This window comes from Puntigrus tetrazona, chromosome 23 (genome assembly GCF_018831695.1).
Source record: "Puntigrus tetrazona isolate hp1 chromosome 23, ASM1883169v1, whole genome shotgun sequence".
NCBI classification, from domain to species: domain Eukaryota; kingdom Metazoa; phylum Chordata; class Actinopteri; order Cypriniformes; family Cyprinidae; genus Puntigrus; species Puntigrus tetrazona.
In genome coordinates this window covers 16,545,758-16,573,057 of record NC_056721.1, presented here as the reverse complement: position 1 = coordinate 16,573,057, position 27,300 = coordinate 16,545,758, and the positions used below count along the sequence as shown (strand labels likewise).

The window sequence follows — 27,300 nt, the reverse complement described above, 5'->3', positions numbered from 1 at the left end:
CTTCAAGAACGCTTTTTCTGGTTGCCAGGGGCTTTGACGAACTTGCTGGTTTTGTAGAAACTTGACTGCCGTGGCAATCTGCGAAGAGAGGAAAAACCAAAAAACAAAGACGTCTTACATTTGCAGCGTGAAATGAGCTCATCAGTATGATAGAAAGTCATCAGTAAATTAACTTCACCGGAAACGAGAGGAAGGCTCAGGAATTCTTGCAAGCAGGCTGAATTATTGTACATTTCCAACTCCCAAGGTATATCATCAGCCAACAACAGGAACTTATAAAATAGTCCTCCCCCTCCCAATAAGTATATGGAGGCCAGACCACCAAACCACTTTAGAGATAAATCTAGGAAATGAGTGAATCAGCAGTTATAAAATTATCCCATCAAGGTTTGCTGAACAAATGGGCTATGGAGTTTAATTTGCCATTATCCTCTTTAAGACAAACTCCTAGCCTTAAGTGAGCAGGGACTGAAAATCTATACTTAATGCTGAAGTGCCCATCTGTATCTAATAACGGCACAATACCTGGCTAAAAACTTCAGCGATTCTTAAAGAAGAAAATGCATTATGATCAAATCACCTAGGCTGCATGTTGTAATGACTGAGTGTTAATGCACTAGAAAATTAAATATCATCAGAACACGTGTAGTCGGAAGTGCAGCGCCGCTCCCATCGATTCCATCGCGTTTTCCTTCGAGATGCACCTTGATCTGCCACTTTAGCTTGCTTCTCCTAGAATTAAAAAAGGGTCTCCTCCTCAAACACCATTATGGCATGAATTTGAAGTGCGGGCTCTGAAGTGGTGCTTTTAAAGAACAGATAAACATGAAATAACATCTGGAGATAGGGGGGGAAACGCACACTCAAGGATAAAGCCGAGCCGCCTCGTTATCGCACCTGTGGTCCCTGTGATTCAATTGTAAAAGTCATCCCTCTAATAGGTTGAAAGGTTTTGATTACTGTTCTTTTCTTTAAGCGGCAAAAGATAAAAAGTGATTGAGAGCGCTGTCTGTGGTAATCCGTTTTAGGTAATGCATTGCATATACTAAAGACCTGTTTCAATCCAAAAGGATTGCATTTTGAAAATAGGCTGAGAAGAATGTGTAATAGTCGGGCCAGCTGTATAATTCTGCGGCGACAAATCAAGACAGAGTGAGTCGGGGACCGCTTTTCCTTTCAAAAACACATCATATTGATTTCAGCTTAAATTTATGGGGAACAACTTTGACTTTGTTGGATGAAGGAGGAAGACGAAAAGGGGGGCACTGCCGATTTAGGGAACACCATGAGATTATGATTCCGATAATTGGAATAAGCAAGCAGTCAGGCCGCATTTGTCTGCAAAAAAAAAAAAAGTCTGCAAAGAATGAGACTTTAGTCACACCTGGTTTCAGAACACATCAGGGACAGCGTTTTACGGTAACATGAGCTTTGCAAAGCTGTTACCTAAAGGGTAAGGACATTTCTGGATCTCTATATTAGTGTCAGAAGTTAACCTTTTTCTAACCGTCATTAAAACATACTTTATGTTATCCACTTGTCAAACAGTTTACTTTAGCATTTTAAAACTGTTTGTACATGCCATTGTTTCACGGCAATAGTTTGTCATTGGGTTTAATGCATTATTAAAATCTCGATATGCATAATTATTTTTTACCAATAAATTCAATAACAAATTTGTATTTTGCATTACGCAAAGATAACTAAAAAAACTAAACAAAAACAACACACACAGAATCATGAAAAAAATAAAAGAATTTCTCTCATTTTGGGTGCCATAGGAACCTACTGCGTCTGACCACGTTGTATATAAACTTAAAGGCATAGCGAATTTAGTCACCTAGAAAGTTTATGACAAGAAGATTGCAAAGTCCACACACTAAAAACACTCCCACTTCATAAATGAGCAAGTTCGGCTCAGTTCTGGGAAGCCTTCAAACATGAATCGAACTTAAAACTAGTGTCTGAATGGATGAGGTTTTGAGATGTTGTACAATGACACAATAAGTGCCTTTTTACAATCCAGAAACGCTCTTTCCCGCTCTATAAACACCACGTAAACTGCATAAACCATCAATTTCTTTATTCACTGCACAAAAACGATGTCAGGCACGTTACGCATACAGTAAATCACATTTTACAGGAAAAGAAAATTCTCAATTGAGTCACCGCCTGCATAAAAAAAAAAAAAAAAAAAAAAAAAAAGCAGGGATGTTTCATTTAAGATTATAAAGACAAAGGGGTCAAAATCGCGGCTGCTCGGCTTGAAATATGACTCCTTTTTGTGATTGAGACTAGCTTTTACTTGGATGGAAGGGCCACGGCATTCTTGTAAACACTTCTTTAAAAGATGGGATCAAAGTGGGATAACAAATGAGGCGATGTCCATTTATTTTCAAGAGTGTTACGTCTGTTCTTCAGGAGAAGAAAAGTGCTTTTCTTTGCAGATGACACGGCTGCTTTATGCAAGTTCCACCCAGACATCTCAATCAATTATAACCACATTGCGCAGATTTTAGTCTTGTCTACTTATTGACGTATAGATCACCCTCGTTGTCGTATAAGGTAGCAGCACGCGATTGTGCTTTTAAGGAGAGCTGTATCACTGCATGTCAGTACAAGGCACATTTGGTTTGGCAAGCAAAATATTAACTCAAATTAAAAAGGTGGGTGCGTGTTTCTTTGCTGAATACCAGTAAATACTCTTTGTTAATCAACCATTATTTTCTAGTGTTTCTTGTAAGGCTAAAATTGCTAATGCACGGAAAGTGCTCCCTGTTCTAACCAATAATCTTTACAAATGAGATGAATGATCAAGTGTCAGGTGCAACCTAAAAGTGGTGAAAACTCAATCATAGGGGCCAAGCAACATTAAGGGCCACGTCTGGAGACATGCCTGCCGCGAACATGATGACTGGACAAGGTCTTGCGAATCGCGCCGTGTCGGTTATTGAGTTTGGATCGGACCGAGTTTTAACAGAGCACTTTTGCCTCGGGCTCGCCTTAAATTTGGAGGAGGTGGTCGTTCCCTTTAACGTGATGATATTGATCGGGAAGGAAACATAAATGTCCTATTAAGGAAGCCAAATTTTCTTGACATGCTTTCTTCATGTTAGTCTCCCTTAAACAAGTTAAAAGTTCAATATCTGGTCTGTAGGACAGGACAAAATTGAGTAAACCCCCACATTTTGAGTTGTCACGTTGACGTCAAAATGTGCTCCTGAATTTATTTTATTCTCACCCTAAAAATGTCGTTCTAAGAATAACCAGTAAAATAAATTGTAAACTGTGTGAATTTAAGAGGAAGTTTGATATTTGTTCTTTAACTAGCAGATATGAGAAGGAAGACTTCCTTAGCAAACAGGTCAAATAGGGAAATATACTTTTGCTCAAGGCAACACACATTTACATAAAATATTAAGGCAAACATGATTAAATCAGTTTTAGATGGAAGAAAAAGATTTTAACATCACAGAAGTGTTCAAATATGCCCAAAAAGTGCCTTAAACTGTGTGTGTAGGGATGAATAGTATTATGCATTTCACATAAGCAAATATATGACTATATGTAAATAATTATTTGATTTTAAAATGATTATTACATTAAATACAATTATTATTATTTTATTTTTACATAATATATATTTAATTAAAATGTTTAAAAAAATTATCGGTAAAACGATTGTTTTAAACACAATGTAAATGAAAGAGCAAAAGAGGTATAAATCGTGATATGGCTAAATATGACAGGCAAAAACTTTTAAAGTATCAAGATATGTTAGAGAGTTATTTTAAAAGAGTAAAGGTTTTAAAACCTGCACATTTAAAACAAATACTTTTGCAAACCGTGTATGAGTTTTATTATTTTAATAATAATATAATTTATTTTAAAAAGTGTTGTCTATTAGATAACAGATTTCATTTAATTTTTATAAGCTACATAAATTTGCAATAAAATGTAAAATAACAAAAGCATTAAAATGTTAAATAAAATTTCCTCAAATTCTTTGTCAATGAATTTGTTGAAAGCCTAATCAGGCAAAAAAACATGCAGTGCGTAGCAAAAAACAGCATGCGGAAAAGTACTGTGGTGATTATTACTTTTACCCTGTAGGTACTTTAGGCCCAAATTCTGCACCAATTTCGAAGACGTGAAACAAAGTTATAAACTAAAATGTGTGTCTAATGGTACACAGGTCTGTTGTCAGGCTACAGGACTGTTGACAGTAATGACTGCTCCGTGAGAAAGGACAAGATCTACAGCAGCAGAAGGTGGGGGCCATCAGTTGGCACTTAAAAGGAAAGGGTAAAGGAAGCTAAAAGGAAATCATTAGCAGGTCTGGGGATCCAGTCTCAGCGTGAATCAATTCATTTCAAATTGCCCTGTACATTTGTGAAGAAGCACCCCTGATATAATAAAGGCCTAATAGACACTGATCCAATTGTGTTAGGTTGGTCTCAGATTCCTACAAAACAATGGTTTCAGAAGAAGAGAGAGGGAAAAAGAGATGGTAGTCGACTTTCTATATTAATTAACCTCTCTCATGAATGTTTCCATGACATAGATGGATATCTAGGATGCTTTAAGCGCTCCGACTCTCTTAAATTGCAAACGTGGGTTTCCATGCAGTCAGATTCCTTTCAACTCCTGATGGGTTGATGCGCAAAATGGTGTTTTTAATCTTTTATAATTAGATCTTAAAATGCCCTTCTAATTATGACAACTTCCGCTATAAATGACCTTTATCGAGGAGAGCCCACTGAGAACAGTCGAGCATGAACCACATGTGCATGAGAGAGCGAGAGTTCATCTAAAACAGCCGTATGAAATCAATTCTTACTGATCAACTCCTCACCCACACGACACAGACATTACATACGTCAATAAACCTTTACCATCCTTCATGAAGCAACGTTTTAGCCCATTTTTGCTTTCTTTTCATTGGGATTTCTGGAAGATTCGATCATCCACGGCTGCCCATAAAAGTACAGTTCACCTAAAAATGAGAATTCCTTTTTTAATTCCGTTCCTTTTGTAGAACAAAAGAAAAAAAACAATATTTTTTTTACACAAGCAATAAAAGTCTAAACAGCGGGGTATGAAGCAAAACAGACATTGTTCTAAATAGTTTTTTGATTTCCACAGAAGAAAGAAAACCGCTAGTGTGAGTAAACGATGCTAGAATTTTTTTATTTTTAGGTGAACTATCCCTTTAAAACGTTCTGCCTGCCCCTCACCATAATCACAAAAATCTTAGCAGTCACTCCGATCGGTCTTCAGCATAACCGTGCGGTCTGTTTACGACTTTGAACTACTGAAAAAAAGTGCATGAAAAGGGAATATCTCAGTCAGTTATCCCTTTACCCATCTTCCTTATGCAACCAAATCCACTTTCAAAAGGTCACATTCGTGATAAATAGATATATGCAAAAAGAGCCATTACTGATGACAAAGTAGAGCGACACACATTTTCCATGTGCTGCGAGTGGATTGAGCGCAGAGACCCGCGATTACAGTGCTGATATTCAAATCACGGCGGAGGCAATTTTTATGAATGTTCTGAACTTTGTGACTTAAAGGTCACGGCGAATTTTAACATCAAAACAAAACAAAAAAATACAATGGATACAACGGCAGAGAAAAGGACAGTTGAAAGTTTTGTTATGTGATCTATAAAGGTTTAAAAAAGAACTATGACTAAAGCCTTCTGGGCGAGATTCAGAATCAGGGTTCCCGCATTTTTTTTCGGACCGTTTCCAGTTGTTTTTGATGACTTGTGAAATCCTGCAGAACGTTTTAAAAATTAGAAAATTCAACAGCTTATCGTGCCATTGTACTCAGGAGAGCCTGGGGTTGGAAGGAACAAAACTATAAACTTAAAACTAACGAAACAGCATATTTTCAAGCCTAATGTTAAGAAATGTAAATATTAAAATGATAAGAATCACAGAATTATGGCAGCCCTGACACACATTTGAACACACACAGACGTTTGCCTTCAACTTGCCTCACTCAGCCCAGGCTAATCTGTAACACTAGCCTAACTAGTACTCAATACTTTCGATTCCAGACCTGAAATATTTCCTCTTAACATGTAAATCAATAGAACATGGTAAAGCAGGGCATTTGCTGGAAACATTTCTGTTAATGTGGGCAAATTTATCTTAATCGTTATTATTAACTGTTGGGAGATATGTCCAGCTTTCACATGTGATCATTTGTTTCGCTAATGAGAGAGCCAAAGCGGCTGTGGTGCCGGAATTACACATCTGACACACTTCGCCAGCTCACCGAGGTGTTCCATGTAAGACTTGTTCACATAGCTAAAAGATATTAAAAAGATTTAGCAATGTTTTGCCGTGTTTATTTAATTTCATCTTCTGAGGAGAGAAAAATATGCCCACGGAGTTGACAATAACCTGAAAAAAATAGTATGTGTATGCGTCGGGGGTTCATTAAGTATTGGACATTCTTCACACAAAAAAAAATATTTTACATAGAGGTTTTCATTATAAAGCTGACTTCTTCATATGAGCTTTTTCTTGCCAAAAAAGCAAAACAGTTTTCAGTCAATTGAATTTAATATTGCTTAATAAATAGAAACACTTAATAAAATAAACAGTAACCGTGGTCTAATATGGTTTTAAAATTATTACGAATTTTTTTGCCATTATTTTTGGACAATTTATGAAAAAAATGTGAGATATGCGTGTATGAGAGAGAAAGAGACAGAAAGATGAAACTGTGGCCCCTGGACTCGGCAGTAAGGGGAAAAAAAAAAAAAAACTGTACTTAGCTCAGCTCACCGCAAATATTCCAGCAGTAATCCAGTAATGGATACTTCCTCAGCTCCACAATTGGTCAAAATGTTTTCATACAATAATTTAATTCAGAAACACTTTTACAAAGCAAGAGTAATCAATTTTAATTAGTTGATTCCCCCCCAATTGTATAAAGTTTAATGTACTGCCATCGATCCTCTTTGTTCTTTAATGCAGTGCTGCTTTCCTGTAATTTGAGGCATTTTTTTTCTCTACTTTTACAGTCAATGATGACATTCGGTGACAGGCTGTGCAAAATGTCTCGGAGTTGCAAATGAGCAGGGCGTAAACACACACACACACACATTTAATGCCACTGCAATTCATAACAAAACCTGAGGAAAAAAAAAAAAAAACCAAACATCCGATTTCAAGACAATCTAAAGGAAACGGAGTGCAAATTAATAGCAGCCTATCATGACTTAGTGGCACATCCTAATAACACGTTGCGATCCGACTCGCAGATAAACACAAAGGCGGTCTTAAACCCGACGCTGGATCCTTGTCCTTCATTTTCAGAGACACTACCACCCTTCACATCCAATTAGCTAATTGAAGCAAAATGAAAACAGCACCAATGGCAACAACGCCGCACTCGTGTCCAAACCACACAATGCGGGGTTTATGGAGACGAAGGAAGAGCCTTCTTGTCAGCTATGACTGCCATAACCCTGACGAGTGTCTTCCCTCTCCGCTTCAGACGCCCACCTACCCATAATCACACACACACACACACACACACACACTCACAAAATCAAAGTGTACAATTTTGTGCCAACATCTCTCACATTAAACTAGCTAACAGACGTAATAGTACGTTGACAATTAAACGGGAAATGCGCTTGCTGCTGGTTAGTTGATTAGGCATAAGCACAATATGACACTGAAAGAGGACGGCCACGCCACCGGCAGACAGACTGTGACATTCCGGTGACATTATCATCTCACGACGACTTTCATTCAATAGCTCGGGACGCTTATTGCATGTTGCGGATCAACAGTTTTGCGGTCTTCAAAAAGGTGAAGAACTGGTGGTGTGACCCTTTCGCTCGATGACCCTCTTCTAAATTACTCTGAGATGAAAACAACTAGATGTTGAGCAAAAAACGATGCGTCAAGCATAACAAAAACGCACGGAATGGGAGATATAGTTGAATAGAAGGAGGTAAAAGGCTGAGAAAGTTTAAAGAAGTAAGATCAGACAAGGAAAGAGACAAAGACAGGGCAACCTGGCCTCCCACGGCTCTCTGGGTACATCTCAGAAGATGAATACCACCATCTACTGGTTCCAAAAGGAAGTTCAGAAAACGACAGGGCTCGTTCGAGTGAACCGGCAGGCCTCCCAGGCTGTGTGATAGTCAGAGCTGTCAGAAACGATTAGATGACAACGGAGCTTGCATTTAAAGAGATACTCAGACCACAAATAGGGTCACATGGCGGAGAAAAGCAGTAAGTGTTTAATCCACCAATGAGATTAAACCTTCTTCAAACCACAGCGGCGGGAAAACTGATAAAAACAATTCAGGTTTCCAGTTTTAATTCAGTGCATTCAAACAAACTGGAACATTTTAATTATCATAGTGACTGAAATTGCGCTGACAAAAAAAAAAAAAAAAAAAAGTTGTTTTGTTTTTCTTGCAAAATGGTTTGGAATGGGGTAGAAAATAAAAGCGTGGCAGAGTGATTTATGCTTGTTGACTCATATGGGGAATTGCTGTTACTCAACTGAAGCCACAGAATCTGAGAAATGCTTGTCTGAGAGAATAATCGTACATTTCTAAAGGTTCAGCCAGAATGTACAGGTTTTACTGCATAATTGCCCAAAGCATGTCTGCGATGATGCGATGGTGCCACCCAGCCCTGTTCTCAAACCTGCGTATAAATCAGTTCAGCTTGCGTAAAAACCCTCTTGACCCTGCCCAAGCAACAATAACCATGAAAAACACCAAAACACAATGGAATGAACAAGCAGAGATCAGATCACACGCAAATGTTTGACAGATCAGACTGGCTTTTAATGGGACGTTTCATAAAGACACACCTTAAAGGGATAGTTCACCCCAAACTGAATAAATGATGACCGAATTATCATCCTTGTGTCGTTCAAAACATGCAAGACTTTCTTTCTTCTGTGGAACACAAAGGACAGAATGGTTTTATCCAAACAATGAAAGTTGGTGGGGTCCAACCCAATACTGAACCTCACTGACTCATTTGAAAAGAGATCGCAAAAGGGTGAGGGTACATTATGTCAGAATTAAAATTTTTGAGTGAAATATTTCTTTAGAAACAGTAAACAGTAGCTAACACATGGGTTATTGCTATCTAAAATGACTTTGTTGCATTATCAGATGCAATATGTGCTCAATACGTGAGACCCTACGTGAGACTTTGCTGTGCCCGGAGGTGACCCGCGATGGCTTTATGGGGCATGAGGATCTAGACGTGTGTGTGTGTGAGTGTGAGTCCTGCTCCAGTGTCACAGCATGGCGTGTTGGAGCCCAGGGGCTGCGCTGGCAGGCCACTCACTGACAGACACACACCTGCTCTGACATTTCCTGCCGACCTTGACTGAGAAAAACACATGACAATACCTCTCCGCTGAGTCCCACGGGACTGTTGTCCTTCTCTCTTGCTCTCTACCCCAACTCCTTTAAAGAAATAGTTCAGTGCAAAAGCTAAAATTCTGTCATTACTTCAACCTTACGCTGTTCTAAACTCAAAGTGTCTTAAATTCTTCTGTGCGATTCAAAACACATAGGCTCAAGGACCCAATTTATTTTTATTTTTTTATGTTTTTTTAACTCATTCGCAACTATTTATTTACAATTTGGACATTGTTACTTTCATAATAAAGGCAAAATCACGCAATGTGAAGGACTTTTATTTCAACAGCTTTGCAAACAGCAAAAAAAAAAAAAAAAAGAATTTTACAAAAACACACTACCATTTAAAAGTTCAAAGTCAGGGTCGTTTTTGAATAAGTGTCTTATGCTCACCGTGGCTATACATCTTTATGCAAAAATACAAAATAATACAGTTACGATTTAAAAATGTTTTGTATCGTTACGATATTTGTAAATGTAATTTATTCCTGTAATGCAAAGCTGAATTTACAACAGGCATTACTCCAGTCTTGATCCTTCGGAAATCTTTTTGTGAAATACAATCTCTTTATATCTTTAGCAACAACAGAAGCAAGTGATATAATTTCCATTACAAAAAAAGGCTGCTGACAACTCTCACCTCTCCCCCGACTCTTTCACGACCAGCTTCTCCGCAGAAGTGACCTCCGCTGATTAATCAGGCAGTCCACCCAAAACGGTGACATGTGCCACACTGCTGTCTATCCTGAGTGTTTAGACCTGTCTGCCATTCTCTTGTTGTCACAACACTTAAAGCCCTCGGGCCGCTGGTCCAGGTGTTTGGCAGCGCTGCCAGCAGCTAGCAGATATGCGGGTTCCTGTTTCTTGCTGTTCGTCTGACTTGTAAGAAGTGTTAATAATACAGCGCTAATCTATGATTGGGCTCCTGCTGATATGCAAAGAATAAAAACTGTTTTTTACGGATATATGCGAGTCCTCATACGGACAGTGAAGTATTTTTTGGATTGTACAGCACACCCGACTCAGTCGGCACGGCAAAGAGTCATCATAAACAACTCTGCACTTACTAGAGCCCAGAGGCAACTGCGATTTTATATAAGCAAGTTCAAGCAGCGCCTCTGCCCTTTTGAGACCTATAAAATGCATAGTTACAGGCCCTTGTAGGGGATTTACTTTGAGAGAAGCAGGTACAGATCTATAACACAGTCTCCAGCAGCCCCTAGTGCTCACAAAAGGGGCAGCAACAGGTGCCTGTACACCCTTATATTAAATACACAACGCTGTGTTTTAGTTTTTCAATGCTAGAATTTTCCATCGCGTCTTATTAGGCTTTTTTCGCAACTTCCTGTACGTTTACAGAGCTCATTCACTCCATAAGAACTTTTATATGCCATAATGCAGCTCACTTGACTGATTCCTGATTGGCTTGTTAAAGCTGTAATCTCCCAGCGCCACACAGAGAGAAACAAGAAGCCTATTAGCATCTTCTCTACATTATTTTTCATCAAACTGGTTAAAACTGACACGTATTAATTAATATCTATTACTCGTTTTTTCCCTTTGAGGGGGCAAGATGTTGGGTTTGAAGGGGGGCGGGCAATTAGTTGAACAAAATAATCAAAATAGTGTATTTGAACGAGCGCTGATAAATGTCCCACGCCGTCCCATCTCAGAGAGCGAAGTGCAATATATTCTTGCTGTCACGTTCTATTAAACAGCTATTACAGTCTTGATAGAACTATTAGTCACTTCATTATTAATAACATTAATGTATTTACATTTTAGTGTACATGCCAGTTTTCCAGCAATAATTTATGAAGTCGACTTCAAATATTTCATAATGTTCCTCCATCTGAGCCTTTTTGAGCTTATTATTGATTGTGAAAACAGACTGAATTTTTATGTTCTCTCTCAGCCGACCTCACTCACTCTCTTAATGTATTGGCGAGGGGGCCTCTGCATTAAGAGACTGAAACAAAGTGCATTTACATCTGAAGCATAACTTCATAATTTACATTCCAACATTTATTAGAGGTGACAAATGAGTGTTTGGTCCACTCGCGCTTTTTTTTTCCACAATACGGCACTTATTCAATCCGCATAAATTACGCGCGGGATTGAGAGTGCTGGTGCAAATGATTCTATTACATTTATGCGGCGGTACACGCGTGTGTGCCCGCGGAGGTTATTCGAGGGGCGGGCGTCCTGTTTATGAACTAATCCATAAAGTGACTACCTACAATAAGAATAAAAAGTGTGGAATAATGTATAAAAGGCTGTCGGCGTGCAGGCTTGTATGGGAATCCTGTAGGAGTACAGCAAAGAAGACTAGAGTAGATTAGAGTACCGTACAATATACTGGAGAGAGCTAGAATAGTAAGCACTGGAGTAAAGCGCAGTAGACGAGAGTACTGTACACTGGGCTCTAGAGTGCAATGGAGTGATGTGCAGAGTAGTAGAGAAAGACAGCTCAGAAGTTTTCAACCTTGTTGAGGCCAAGATGATTTTTCAGCATTTATACCGCATGAGACAATAAAAAATGCAAATACAACAAAAATACATGATTGCTATTGTATTAAAGCAAATGTGTACGATATTACATGGAAAATATTTTATATAGAATGCCGACTAAAACTTGACTAAAAATGTAATTAACAAAGAAAATAAATTATACAGTACACAATAATATAGTAAAAATGTGTAATTATATAATAAGAATTTGGTAATATTTTCAAATGTTAAAAATTTATTTTTAAAAAAACAAATATATATAACAAAAAGATAAACATAATATTTAGCAAAATATGTACAAATATTATATAATTTCACATTTATACAGTTACTGTTTTTATTTCAATGTATAACAATGTATTTAAAATATAAAAGGTAGTATTATTACTTTTTAAATTATATTCTTCTTGTGCCCCTAGCAATGAAAATAATTGATAAACAATGTTGCAATAATCCGCATGTTCACATTTCAAACTACTTTATACTTAAGTTTGATACATAAATGGATAAATGAAATCAATAGCACTCATTGGGCCCCAGTTTGAAAGCCCTGGTCTACACTAAACTTTAGCGAAGTACAGCACAGCACAGCACTCTTACAATAACAGACAACTCTAGGCTGGTAAAGTAAAGAACAATAAAGTGAACTCGAGAAGAGAAGACTACCTCGTTGCTTTGCAACATATCTACTTCTTTTCTGCACATTGTTGCATCTACTGGATGAAAAGCAGGGCACCATCATAGGGTCTTCCACCATTTTTCTGTCCAACTGATCGGCGATGCTTCCAACACCTTCAAATCAGGCCAAATTCAAGTTTTACTGTACAAGGAAACCAACATTTGCCATGGCATTCGAAAAGCAGATCATAGCAAACCCATGCGCTCCTAAACACAACTCTGGCCCCAAGTCTCAGTCGTGATTAAACAGCTTCGCCTCTTCCCATGTTAATATTCCAGCACCGATAACCACTATAAGTCAGCGTGTAATGTTAAATAATTATAGAGAGAAGCATTTCAGCAGTGTAGTTACAAATGCACCATGGGAATCCCTCCATTTAAACAAATAACGGGCGCTGCAGAGGTTGGCAGATGAATTAACAGCTAATAACTTACTGCGCGCAGGCAGATAAAGAACAGTCCCAATGTGTCAATTACATCGTATTTTTCTCTGATTTCTAGACTTCCAAACATAATCGCGCACTTCAAAGGGGCACAACTAGAAAAATTTGGCTTTCGCAGTGCACCGTGGAGACGCTCTTTTCCTTTTTGCCTTATTCATTTGATCAAACGCTCCCAGAAATCAGAGGAGCCGCTGTCAGCAGCGCTAGGCGTTTCCAAACGAAAGGCTGCCTGCCGGTCGGTCCTGCGAGCCGTCCTCCCTCCTGACAGATCCTGGGAGTCGGAAACACGGGGCTTTAGTCCCACTCCTGTTCATTAAAATCACAGGGACAGGGCCCGCGACGAAAAAGATGCTGACATATCAAAGGCTCTCTGTACCTGCATTACCATAGTCATTTACTTATTAAAGCAGAGATGTTTCCTGTCAATCAGGGGGCCATCATGTCTCCTCATTTGCAGCGGAAAAACTGGCATAATTGCTTCTTAGACTAATCAACACAACTTGGAGTAATTATGCCTTGAAAGTGACATTGGAGGCAGAGGGGGACGTGTGCGTGTGACGGGGGAAGGTAGTCGCTGATTCGACCTGATCCTCAGTCATATGGCGAGTCGCTCTCTTTCCATCACATGCTATACTACTCTTGGTATCTGCCGCCAAGGAGAACCTTCACATCAAACGGAAGTAATTACAAAGCGCAAGCCAAACTGGTGTCACAGATCTCCTTCCATCCTCTTTAAAAACACGGCTACGCTGTAATTAAAATCCTGTCATATTTCCATCATCGTGTCGGGCGAACGCGAATGACACAGTTCGCAGGCTACGGCAAAACTAGAAATTACAGATCTGCACTTGCCGTGCTGTTAGCATTAATATATTTGACGAGATTTTACAAATTACGCCGCACGTATAAATTATGTTTTATTGATTTCTGGCTAATCAAAGAGTTCAATTAAAGCCTGCCTTCAAAGCGGCTGGCAAACTGCGGCCGTCAGAAGGAAAGCGCTGAAAATAAACCGCGCGTTCCCAGGCAGTGCGGCCCAACCTCATCAGGTCACTGAGCAATGTGAAAGGAGGACAGTGTAACGTTAAACTATGTCATACAAAATTAATCTAGACACATGGAAAAGGAGCAGACGGAGAGAAATACGCGCTGACAAACAGAGACGCACATCATAAAAGAGGATTTAATTAAGGAACCTTGGAGAATTTAATGGCCTATAACCCACAATTTCCTAAATTCGAGACATTCTCAGTCATTCTGACAGGCCAGTAAAAGGAAGTAAAGATGGAGCAAGTGGTATTTGGCTTGGAAAATCTTGGCTTCAAGAACAATATGACACAGACTGTAATGTTTAACGGGCTAGAAGTCAACACTATTTCCTAACTAACATTCTCTGCGGTCAAACTGAAGACAAACTTTAATTACCAGATTATACAGGCTAACACGAAACTATCATGAAAGCCTGTGTCTGAGGAATGGTAAAGCCTCGTTCTGATCAAATGGGTGAGCATTGGGAGAAATGGACAAATAGCCAGAGACGCTGATGACCCAGGCTGTTGATATCCGTGATATCCGCTCACTGATAGCTTTGCTATGAATCCTGCATGTTCTGAACGTCTCCATGTGAATGAATAGCTGATGCAAGAGTTTTGTTTACTACACACATAGTGTTTTTAGCCTCTGACACCTCCATATATTAGTGCATAATCTCTAGAACAGCTCTGAGTAGCACTTTGTGAGCATCATATCATACAGGTAAACAAACAAAAATAAGGATCTTCACAACAACCCGTCAAACTTTTTCATTTGAAGAGCATGTGACAGAAATATATTACTTAACATACTTATAGTACTACTATTATTAATACATTTATTAGCAAAACATTATTTTTAAGAAATAATTACCAAAAAAATGTTTTTGCACACATCACAGCAATTCAGTGTTTCTGAAAAAAAAGGATAAATATAGTTTTTGTTGTTGTTTTTATAATAAAATAAGATGCTTCTGATTATTAAACTTTAATGTATGCTTTTCGATGAAATACATTTCATCTAATTATTAAAACAGATAAGATGCATTGATGCCCTAAGACATGAATGAGTCGGATATTGTGGTGCATCAGAGGTAAAAAATGATGTAAATACTGTTTAGTTTCTTGCACAAACTTATCGTTTCATGTCATATCACCACAAGCCGGAGGGTTCAATTTGGATTTGTTTGTGCATGTTTCTTTTACTCAAAGATTGTGTGCCCATGACTTACATTGTGTGACTGACAGACTGCAACAGTTAAAGTTACAAATCTTTGTTTCTTAAGTAAACACAAACAAAGTCACCTACATCTTGGATGCCCTAGGGGTAAGCAGATAAACATCAAATTTTCATATTTGGGTGAAGTTTAAAACTACAACTTCTGCACCAGATGATTCCAGATGATTGACTTCAGACACAGAAAAATGCATTTTTGCAACCTATTTGTAAAATACACATAAACATAACAAAACAAAGATCTTTTTATTTCAACAGAATTATATATTCATGTATAATTACACAAATGGTCTCAAATGTCTGAACCTCACTTTCTTTCCAAGTAACATGGCATTACCATCGGTTACCAGCATTGTACCGTTGCACCTTGACAATAATAAAAAATAAAATTAGGAGGTGACAGTCACTACAAAGTAACGTAATAACATGTTTGGAAGCATATCTTAAGCATATCTTAATCAGCATTCTTGATGCTGAGAGGAGTTTATTAGCTGATAACTGTGAATTATGACTTCTTATCCCTTTTGTCACAAGACTTTGCAAGAGAAGCATCAAATGAAAGAAGCAAGATTTGATATCACTTAAGACCCCTTAACAGACTGTAAAGCAAAATTCACACGCACGCACACACACACACACACACACACACACGTACGCACACACACACAAATAGAAGAAAATTAAAAGAAAAGAAATGGGCTTTTCATGTGGGGAGATGTCCGCCATAAATCTCTTGAATTTGGCCCAGGGGACTGGCTCCAGAAATCTGGTCCAACAGCACACATGAGACCAAAACCACAATGTAAAGAAATCTGGGCGCCACTCTGTCTTTATCTGCTCTGCCTTTTCAAAGAGAACCAGAAAAAAAATATATATATATATATATATATATATATATATATATATATATATATATATATATATACTAACCGTTTACAGTTATGGAAACTACTATAAAAGAGGCTAAATAACACAGTCCTCAGACTAGTGTCAAAGAGTCAGGCCGAAAACAAATGAGGATTGGAGAGACGCCATTTCACGGTTCAAATGCAAAACTGGGATTTCTGGTTTGTGTCATCCTCAGTCATTTAATGAGCATTTCGCTGCAGTAAACAAACATATTCAGTAGGGGACTTTACAGATGGAGTTCTGAAATTATACACACATGGGGCTTGAAGAGGAAGCCAGGTCTCATCTATTCACCTCTAATCTGGTAAATTGAGTCAAAAGAACGACTGAAACGGGAGAATGAGTCGGGCCAAGAGCTGTAAACACATTTTCCGGCCCCTGATCTGCAGACTTCAAGCATGCACGATAAATCTGACGTGAAATCATAATTATAAAAGCAATTAGCTGACCCTGTGCCGCTCGCCCTTGGATGTGACAGTGAAAATTCATACAGAGCCCTTTCAAGGCGGCTGGGACAAGGTTGGTGGGGCGGAAAAGTGCAACACAGCAACAATAAAACCATGCAGGCCTTTCCTGTGTCATTAACCACAGGCTTAAACAGCTCGGGACAAGACAGTGCCAATTGCAACAACACTAAATAAACTTCCACATCTCTCACAAACATGAGCACATTAATAGTTTTAGCAAACATTCTACAATTACAATCAAAGAAAAAAATGACTGACCCCGTTTTGATTTTTTGCAAGGTAGCATATATTTACGTATACATTAAAACTATTTCTCCCAGAAGGACAGTAACAATAAGATGTATGTAAATAAGGGTTTGATGTAGGGTTGAGCGATGTCTACAAATTCATGATGTCTATCAACCATTGGCAGACTGATACCTTTGAAAAGTATGCTCTGCCAAGGTATGCTTCTTCAATCAACCCAGTCAGATCCTCAAGGCAATCTCTCAGGAATGAGAGACCCCTCATTTGCCCGCTCATCGCCACCTAGTGACCATCATCCCCAACAATCATGAAATATCTCTGTGGCCCGTGCCCCCGTGCCAACCATAACTCTCCTTTACTGCAGACAGCTCCAATAAAGGATTACAATTACAATTAAAGTAATGAGCAAAGGGGGGGAAAAAAGAGAAAAGTCCGAGGATGGATCCCCAGGCAAATTAAATTGCAGCACAGTTTGAAAGTGAGCACAGAGTAAGTCTTTTGGGTTATTACTGGCTAACCACCCCTCATTCCCTCAATAATTAACTTTCAAGTTTCGTAATCAGGAACCAGAGAAATTGAAACAAAAGTCGAAAGTCCCAAAATGTCTGCAGCGACCCATAGATCAGACCTCACCTATAATGAACGCTCCTGGTGGATCACCTATGCTTTCTACCATCTGTGTTATTTTAAACGACTCCCTGCAAAGTGGAAGCAAATTTCAAAACCAACATTTGAGCAACAGATGTGTCATCAATGCCTAGAAGGCAAGAGGCAACAGCAAGGTGTATGATATAAAGAAAATAATGGCGCAAACGATACAGTCAAAGGCAGTGGCCAAAGTCAACACTGGCATCTCGTCAGGCAGACCCCAATTCCTAGGCTTTGGGGATGTTGTGTCTTTTTTCTAGCGTTGTGGTGATAGCAGAGGGGCTCCGGAAATTCAGAGACTGCCGAGCCAAAACAGATCACTTCAAAGCGCCTTATTTAACGCTTGCTAAATTTTTCATCACAGTTGCTTAATATCCTGGGGAAGGGGAGCTTTTGAAGTTGCGGCGAGAGCGGGATGTTCTTCTGACAACTTTCCTTTTTTTTTTCTCCCCCCTCCCTCCTCCTTTCACCTCCTCCCTCTGCTCCTGCATCCCTCGCTCTTTCCACAGGAGGCCAGTGATATTTGGGGCGCACGGTGGAGCCCCAGCGGGCAGAGCGAGGATGGGAGAGCGTCCCATGGAGCCGGCAGTTACCATGCCAACAAGCTGAGCGTTACTGTCACTGGCGGCAGATCGCAGGAGGGTACCGCAAAACACCACTGGAGGGAAATATATTTAACCTTTCACACACCTTTGAGGCAGAAAGCTCACCACAGAAGTCTAAAAGGCAAACAAGAGAGCTGACAAACACAGTCTCTCTGACAGCCAGAGGGGATTTGGTGGGTTGATTTTTAACTTCACTAAGCTTGAGTATATGGTTAAATCTTTGGCTTTTGCTGATACATTCAGGCACGTTATTCAGTTGGGTGTTTATTGCCATTCTGTGATTTCATAATTAATGCACTGGGAAAAAAAACAAGGAGAGGGGATAGGAAAGGAAAAGAAAGAAGGACAGGGAAAAGGTAACAAAAATGGAAAGGAAAAAGAAAGGAACAAAAGGAAGTTGAAAGGAATGGAATGCAAAGGGATAAAAAGTAAAAAAAAATCTCAAAAGGAAAAATCAAAAGGTTAGGTTAAAGGCACATTGAAGTGAAAGAAAAGAAGAAATGTAAAGGGGAAAGCAAAGGCAATTGGAAATGAAAGGGGGGGGGGGAAGAGGACAAATCATAAAAGCAAGCAAAGAAAAGGAACCAAAAAAGGACAAAAAGAAATTACAAGAAAAGAAACGTAAAGGGCAAAATGAAAGAAAAGACAAGTTAAGAAGAATGTGAAGAAACTCGCAAAGAGCAACACAAGGGAAAGGTAAATATACAGGACAATAAAATCATTAAATTCAAAGAAAAGGAAAAGAACAGAAAAAAAGAGGAAAAAAGGAAACGGGGGAGGAAAAGAACAGAGAGGAAATGAAATGAGAAGAAAGGAAAGAAAAGGAAAAAGTGAGGGGGCGGTTAAATAAAGAAATAATGAAGTAGGGCGCAGTGTGTGAGAGAGGAACAGGCCAGGAAGGACAAGCCCTGGAGGCGAGAGCTCAACCCTCAGCACGACTGGTACTGGGTTTGACTGACAGGCCGGAGTGCAGCGCAGGTCCAAACCTGCTCCGGCTCAGACTCCAGCCAGAGTCGCCTGCCACTGAGGAGCGAGGGCCGCCCATCCGGCGAGGTGAGTCAGAACCTGTTAACGTGACTGGTGTCCCCAGCCTGACACCCCGGCACTCCAGCTCAGAGCCTCCCTCCAGCCCTGCCACTATTCCCCTTCCGCTCATCCACATCAAATCCTTTCAGACACAGATTTCAATTATTCACCCCATCCAAATAATGCCTTGTGACATGAATTATCCAGAGCTGTAATAATCCACTTAACTGGGAAAGAGCAGCTCATCAAAAAGAGAAAAGCAGAGGAAAAAAGGGGGACTTGTCAAGCAGTTAGAAAGCCAAGAAGCCTTAATAATCGACATTTTTCCCCGCTGTTAAGGACAGTGCTTTGAGCATGGCTAGATATCATTCATAGCGGAAAATCACATCACACAAAACCGCACAATACACAGCCTAATTGTCCAATGATAGTAAATGTGCCATAGATAATCCAAGAACTACCTAGTTTAAGAACATTAAAATAAAGAGAGCGGTTCCGCTACCGAGGATGAGTGAGGATTACTCAGGTTCACAAAACTGCTGGCTAATAAATCATATCATCGACGGGGCAAATGATAATCACAGTCAATGACATCTTTGACATGCTGAGAGTTACATTCTATTAATAAAAAAAATTATGATCATACAACTACGGTCCAAAAGTTCAGGGTTGGTAAGTCACTTATGCTCACCAAGGCTGCATTTATTTGATTAAACGTAAAATCTGATGAGGATTGGCTGCTTCCAGTGCTGTCTCTGTTTGTTTTCTCATTCGCGCTCGCTGTTATGACTCGGAGAAGCTCATTTGTTGCTCAGATGTCACTCTTATTACGCGTTTCCTCCGATGACAAGCTTCTCCTAAACTTCCGCATTCTGCCCTGTCCACAACAAACCCAGAGAAACACTGGCACGTGAAACTAATGAATACACATTTACGACAGTATATGATTTGTATGCGATTCCCATTAGATTTGGGGTATGTTCATAACCATGAAGGGAAACGCAAAGCAAGTGCAGTAGTTAGCTGCTTATAAATAGGCAACAAATAAAATGTTTCTGCAATATTTTATGACTATTAGATTGCAATCACAAACAACGGTGATTTAAAGGGGGTTTCGAGTGAAAGCATAGTATAAATCTAAAGAGTCTTACATAGCATGGCGCTAGTTGGACAGCATGTGTGTACGTGATCAGGAAAAACACACACACACACACACACACACACACAGTCATGTGAAAAAGTCAGGACACCCCATTGAATTCCATGGATTTCCTCATCATGACATAATTAAGTCTTAAGAATTGGAAAATAAAACCTCAGATGAATAACAACACATGACAGATGCATTGTGTTATTATTTATTTCAGCCATGTGTGTGACAAAGTTAGGACACCCTTACTGTTAACATAGAAATTAATAGCAGCCAGTCACCGCTAATCGAATATATATTTGATTAATGGATCATCAGCCAGTGTGAGGCTTTCACAGTCTTCAGGTGTGTGTTAACACAATACCTAGAAGGTAAGACATCAGCAACGATCTTAGAGAAAGAACTGTTGCTGCCAATCTGGGAAGAGTAATACAGCCATTTCTAAACAATCTGAAGGGTGATGCAACAGGACAGTGATCCAAAACACACCAGCAAATCTACAACCGAACGGCCGAAAATGAAAGAATCCATGTGCTTAGATACACCAATCAAAGCCTGACTCAAACGCTGTGAAGACAACTGTGCATAAACAAATGCACTTTACCGGAGCCCCTCCGAGGATCGCCACCTTAACGCTGGTGGAGAGGTTTGAGTGCCTGAATGACCATAGGAGCTGTATTGAACGGGGCTATATGCCCCTGATAGGGTCTCCCAAGGCAAACAGGTTCTAGGTGACAAGCCAGACAAAGAGCGGTCCACCTCACCCCTTATGGATAAAAACCGTAATGGAGTCGCGACGTCGCCGGTATGGCGCAGCCGGGGCCCCGCCATGGAGCCAGGCCTGGGGCCGGGCCGCATGCGAGCGCCTGGTGGCCGGGTCTTGCCCCACGGGACCCGGCCGGGCTCAGCCCGAAACAGCGACGTGGGGCCATCCTCCTGTGGGCCCACCACCTGCAGGAGGGACCGTAAGGGGCCGGTGCCTTGTGGTTTGGGTGGCAGTCGAAGGCGGGGACCTCGACAACCCAACCCTGGACTCAGAACCTAGTTCTAGGGACATGGAACGTCACCTCTCTGGGGGAAGGAGCCTGAGTTGTTGCGGAGGTCGAGAGATACCGGCTAGAGATAGTCGGGCTCACCTCCACGCACTGCTTGGGCTCTGGAACCCATCTCCTCGAAAGGGGCTGGACTCTTCACTACTCTGGTGTTGCCCACAGTGAGAGGCGGCAGGCTGGTGTGGGCTTGCTCATAGCTCCCCAGCTTAGCCGCCATGTGTTGGAGTTTAACCCGGTGGACGGAGGGTCGCCTCCCTGCGACTCGGGTTGGGGAGGACTCTCACTGTCATTTGTGCCTACGGGCCGAATGGCAGTGTAGAGTACCCGGCCTTCTTGGAGTCCCTGGGAGAGGTGCTGGAAAGTGCTCCAACCGGGACTCTATCGTCCTGCTGGGGGACTTCAACGCTCACGTTGGTGATGCTAGTGACACCTGGGGGCGTGATTGGGAGGAACGGCCCCCGATCTAAACCTGAGTGGTGTTCTGTTGTTGGAATTCTGTGCTAGTCACGGTCTGTCCATAACGAACACCATGTTCAAGCATAAGGGTGTCCACCAGTACACGTGGGCATCAGGACACCCTAGGGCGGAGGTCGATGATCGACTTTGTGGTTGTATCATCTGATCTCCGCCGCATGTCTTGGACACTCGGGTGAAGAGAGGGGCGGAGCTGTCAACTGATCACCACCTGGTGGTGAGTTGGATTCGTTGGCGGGGAGGAGGCCAGACAGACTTGGCAGACCTAAACGCACTGTGAGGGTCTGTTGGGAACGTTTGGCAGAGACCCTGTCAGGGAGATCTTCAACTCCGCCTCCGGCAGAGCTTTGACCGGATTCCGAGGAGGCTGGAGACATTGAGTCCGAGGACTATGTTCTCTACCTCTTTGGTCGACGCAGCCGTCCGGAGCTGTGGCCGTAAAGTCTCCGGTGCATGTCGTGGCGGCAACCCGAACCCGATGGTGGACATCGGAAGTAAGGGATGCCGTCAAGCTGAAGAAGGAGTCCTATCGGGCCTGGTTGGCTCATGGGACTCCTGAGGCTGCTGACAGGTACTGGTGGGCCAAGCGGACCGCTGCCCGGTGGTTGTGCAGGCAAAAACTCGGGTCTGGGAGGAGTTCGGGGAGGCCATGGAAAATGACTATCGGACGGCCTCAAAGAGGTTCTGGCAAACCGTCCGACGCCTCAGAAAAGGGAAGCAGTGCCCTGCCAACACCGTATACAGTGCTGGTGGGAACCTGCTAACCTCGACTGGGGATATTGTCGGGCGGTGGAAGGAATACTTTGAGGACCTCCTCAATCCCGCCAACACGCCTTCCACTGAGGAGCAGAGGCCGGGACCCGGGGGGACTCGACCATCACCCTGGCTGAGGTCACTGAGGTTGTTGAGAAGCTCCTCGGTGGCAAGGCACCAGGGGTGGACGAGATCCGCCCGGAGTACCTCAGGTCTCTGGATGTTGTAGGGCTGTCTTGGCTGACACGCCTCTGCAGCATCGCGTGGACGCGGGGAAAGTGCCTCTGGACTGGCAGACCGGGTGGTGGTTCCTCTTTTTAAGAAGGGGACCGGAGGGTGTGCTACAACTATAGGGGGATCACACTTCTCAGCCTCCCTGGGAAAGTCTATGCCAGGGTACTGGAGAGGAGAATCCGTCCGATAGTTGAACCTCAGCTTCAAGAGGAACAATGCGGGTTTCGCCCTGGACGTGGAACAATGGACCAGCTCTATACCCTCTTCAGGATGCTGGAGGGTTCCTGGGAGTTTGCCCAACCAGTCCACATGTGTTTTGTGGATTTGGAGAAGGCATTCGACCGGGTTCCTCGTGGTGTCCTGTGGGGGTGCTCTGGGAATATGGGGTAGGGGCCCTTTGCTAAGGGCTGTCCAATCCCTGTATGATCAGAGCAGGAGCTTGGTTCGCATTGCCAGCATTAAGTCAGACTTGTTCCCAGTGCATGTTGGACTCGACAGGGCTGCCCTTTGTCACCGGTCCTGTTCATTATTTTTATGGACAGGATTTCTAGGCGCAGCCGGGGCCGGAGGGGGTCTGGTTTGGTGACCACAGAATAGCTTCTCTGCTTTTTGCTGATGATGTTGTTCTGTTGGCTACATCTGGCCAAGACCTACAGTGTGCGCTGGGGCGGTTTGCAGCTGAGTGTGAAGCGGCTGGGATGAGAATCAGCACCTCCAAGTCTGAGGCCATGGTCCTCAGTCGGACAAGGGTGGCTTGCCCCCTTCAGGTTGGTGGGGAGCTCCTGCCCCAGGTGGAGGAGTTTAAGTATCTTGGGGTCTTGTTCACGAGTGAGGGAAGGATGGAACGAGAGATCGACAGACGGATCGGTGCAGCTTCTGCAGTAATGCGGTCGCTGTACTGGTCTGTCATGGTGAAGAAGGAGCTGAGCCGCAAGGCGAAGCTCTCGATTTACCGTCGATCTTCGCTCCTACTCACCTATGGTCATGAGCTTTGGGTCATGACCGAAAGGATGAGATCTCGGATACAAGCGGCCGAAATGAGTTTCCTCCGTAGGGTGGCTGGGCGCTCCCTTAGAGATAGGGTGAGGAGTTCAGTCACTCGGGAGGAGCTCGGAGTAGACCCGCTGCTCCTCCACATCGAGAGAGGCCAGCTGAGGTGGCTCGGGCATCTGTTCCGGATGCCTCCAGGACGCCTCCCAAGGGAGGTGTTCCGGGCATGTCCCACCGGGAGGAGGCCCCGGGGAAGACCTAGGACACGCTGGAGGGACTATGTCTCTCGGCTGGCCTGGGAGCGCCTCGGTGTTCCCCCGGAAGAGCTGGAGGAAGTGTCTGGGGAGAGGGGAGTCTGGGCGTCCCTGCTTAGACTGTTGCCCCCGCGACCCGGCCCCGGATAAGCGGAAGAAGAAGAAGAAGAAGAAGACTTTACCGAGCAACGTTGTAAAGCAGAGTTGGCCGGAATTCATCCAGAACGATGTGAGAGACGATGTGATAATTACTTCAAGTTCTGCTAAAACTGGAACTACAGGCAACTGAATCATAGGATGTCCCAACTTTGTCACACATGGCTTTTCCATCTTGGAAGATTTTAAGACTTTCCAAGGACCAGATCATTTTTAAGAAAACCCCGAAATTCAATGGGGTGTCCTTACTTTTTCACATGACCGTATATATACACATATACATCAAATACAGTAATAAAGCCTACATTTGAATAATAATGTAATTATAATCCTACAATTCTCTGTGAAACACAGCCTCGTCTGGGTTATTGCATTTACAACAACAGCAATACAACAAAGGCACCAATGACTAAGAAATATTGAAATAATATCCCTGAACGTGACTCATCCCGTCACATTTCAGAGCAAAGCGTTCCCATGAAAACAACTTGAATTAAAAAGCAGAACCATTCCTCTTTTTGCAAACAATTGTGTTTTCCTATTTTATCGCATACACATTGTAATAATAACGTAAATGCAAATCAATTGGTTACAATGTCATGAAGTGTTTCAGACGGCTTGCACTAGTAGAAAACGGATGCTGGTTAGTCAGACTCACAATCACTTACCAGCGCTTCTCTCGGAGGCACGTCTTCTCTGGCTGGAGCAGAGCTCTGAAAGAGAACGGCAGCCTTGTGTTACAGCGCCATCTCACGGCAGAGTTCATGACATACAAAAGATTCTTCAATGTAACAGTACGGCGTCTGACATTCATTACATGGCAGCTTCTTTTCATTTAATGTTATTCTGTGGCTTTGGCTTTTATATTCAAAATGCCTTTTTATAATATTAATATAATCAGTCGCCCACTAGAAATGCACACTACCATAAAAAAATGCATCAAAAGTCACAAAGTAACTATTTTTGGCCAACCCTAACTGTCTACACACTATTCTAGAAGGACTTTAGAGTTTGCTGCATTGCTGATTGCTGTTCAGAGTCATTAACACACCTGCCTTTTATTATCATTGCGCAACTGCACTAAGCTTTTTAAGCCATTTTGGTTCTTATCAGTGCACGATACCATTTGTTTAATCCACTTTAGAGGACTAAGTAAGCCTGCAAGGTTCCAATTAGGATATTTAATTTACTAATTAGCCATGCAGTTGACTCTTTAAAGAGAAAATGACTTACTGTAAACATATTAGCCTTCTGAAAGCAGCACTGGGTTAAACATTAGGCTCAATGACACAATAGTAACAGTTTATATATATATATATCAACGTTGTACATTTTGGGGTCTTTTTTTTATTGCTCAACCATTTGTTCAAGAAGACTGCCTTTATTTAATTAAATAATAATAATAATAATAATAATAATAATAATAATAACAAACATTACATATCATTATTTTAAAAAATAATAATAATTAAAAATAATTGTTCTCTGATTTAAAATAGTTTACTTTTTAGTGTGTGTGTAATAGCAACGCTCTAATTTCAGTGTCTTGGGTACAACATCTGCTATTGCAAGAGCTGCACATTTTCAAACCTTAAATGCAACTAAAGCAATTGGATCTCGTTATTCCCAAAAATTGGGCAAATATCAGCACACTAAACTTCTCGTCTAGGCTAGCTTACACTCTCTAACAAACAGCAACACTGCAAACATTCACTTGCTGGCAACAGATTTTGCGTGTTAGGAATTATAACTGTCATTTTCACACTGCGCCAACACACACCAACTGAGTCGACACACTGATCGCAATCGTTCTTAACTTCAGAACACAGGCTAGTCATCTTTAACACACTTCCAAAAAAAAACCCCACTAAAAATAAGCATATCTGAAACAGACATAAATTTCATACGTTTCTTAATATTTTTGACAAACTTATGTTTAACTTATGGTAACAGTATTCAATAGAGAAAATGCACAGTAATAATCATGCAGTATTCTCATCTTAACCTCAAAGTCCAAAAATGAAGAGTAAAAAAATATATAATGGAAAAAGATAGCAATAAATGAAATATTGTTAATGTACATTTACATGTGTTTTTATTATAAACTACTACATATATAAAACATATAAGTACACAGCCTGAAACAAATGTGAGGCATTATGTTCTTATATTAATTATTAATTTGTGTGTGTGTGTATATATGCATGTATTTTTCCCCCCACTAATGATTTGCCATCACCCCTGAAAATGTATCTCTCTAACATACCTTTATTTTACAAAAATACAGGTTTGGAACAACATGAATGTGGGTAAATGTAAACGATGACATAGTGAACTATATCTTTAAATGGTTATTTCTGGTATATTTCATAAATCATACTTGTATGTCGGCTTTAAACAGATAAAACATTTCTTTACTTAGACAGATGAGCACATGGAGGAATGAATGTGTCATGTTTTCAGGGTCAACGACCCCTGACTGAATATTACTTGTATATTATCTATATAGCGCTTATATTATTTCACAGAGACTGACACATTAATATGAGGAGTGGAATCCCCCGTATGCGCTGTTCTTTGTGGCCTGCACCTGTCACACACATCTGTCTAACTGCATGGGATGAGACAGTGACCAGGGCGCTAGCAAACCAGCTAAAACTTTTCCAAAACAACATGGGACAGCCGGATCATGAGCTCATCAATAATTGAAGCGTGACAAATTGTGCATTTATTTTGCAGGTCCACCGCCGAAAAATCTAAATGAATGTTTTTAGCTGGGTGAATGGTATCAGCTACCTGATTTTGGTGGTCAGGTTGGTCCGGGGATGCCATCTTCTCAGAGCTGTTAGCCAAAAGGCTAAGAACGCTAACGCTCCACCGGTGCTCGATTACTTCAGTCTGAACTAGTTCGAGTCATTTGCATCGATCGGTTCGTTTCAAAGAACGAGTTCAAAGTAGTTAATTATTAAACTCGTCCGCTTTTGTGAATCGGTTCAAAAGATTCACACA

At 41.3% G+C, this 27,300-nt stretch overlaps 1 long non-coding RNA gene across 1 annotated transcript; it reads right to left on the bottom strand.

Moving 5' to 3' along the window:
• LOC122328367 lies at positions 1 to 27,217 on the bottom strand. The gene is made up of 3 exons (XR_006247787.1): positions 27,088 to 27,217; positions 24,960 to 25,004; positions 1 to 78 (listed from the first exon to the last, which is right to left on the bottom strand). It is a non-coding gene; the product is annotated as an uncharacterized LOC122328367 (long non-coding RNA).
• Between the last annotated feature and the right edge of the window lie 83 nt (positions 27,218 to 27,300).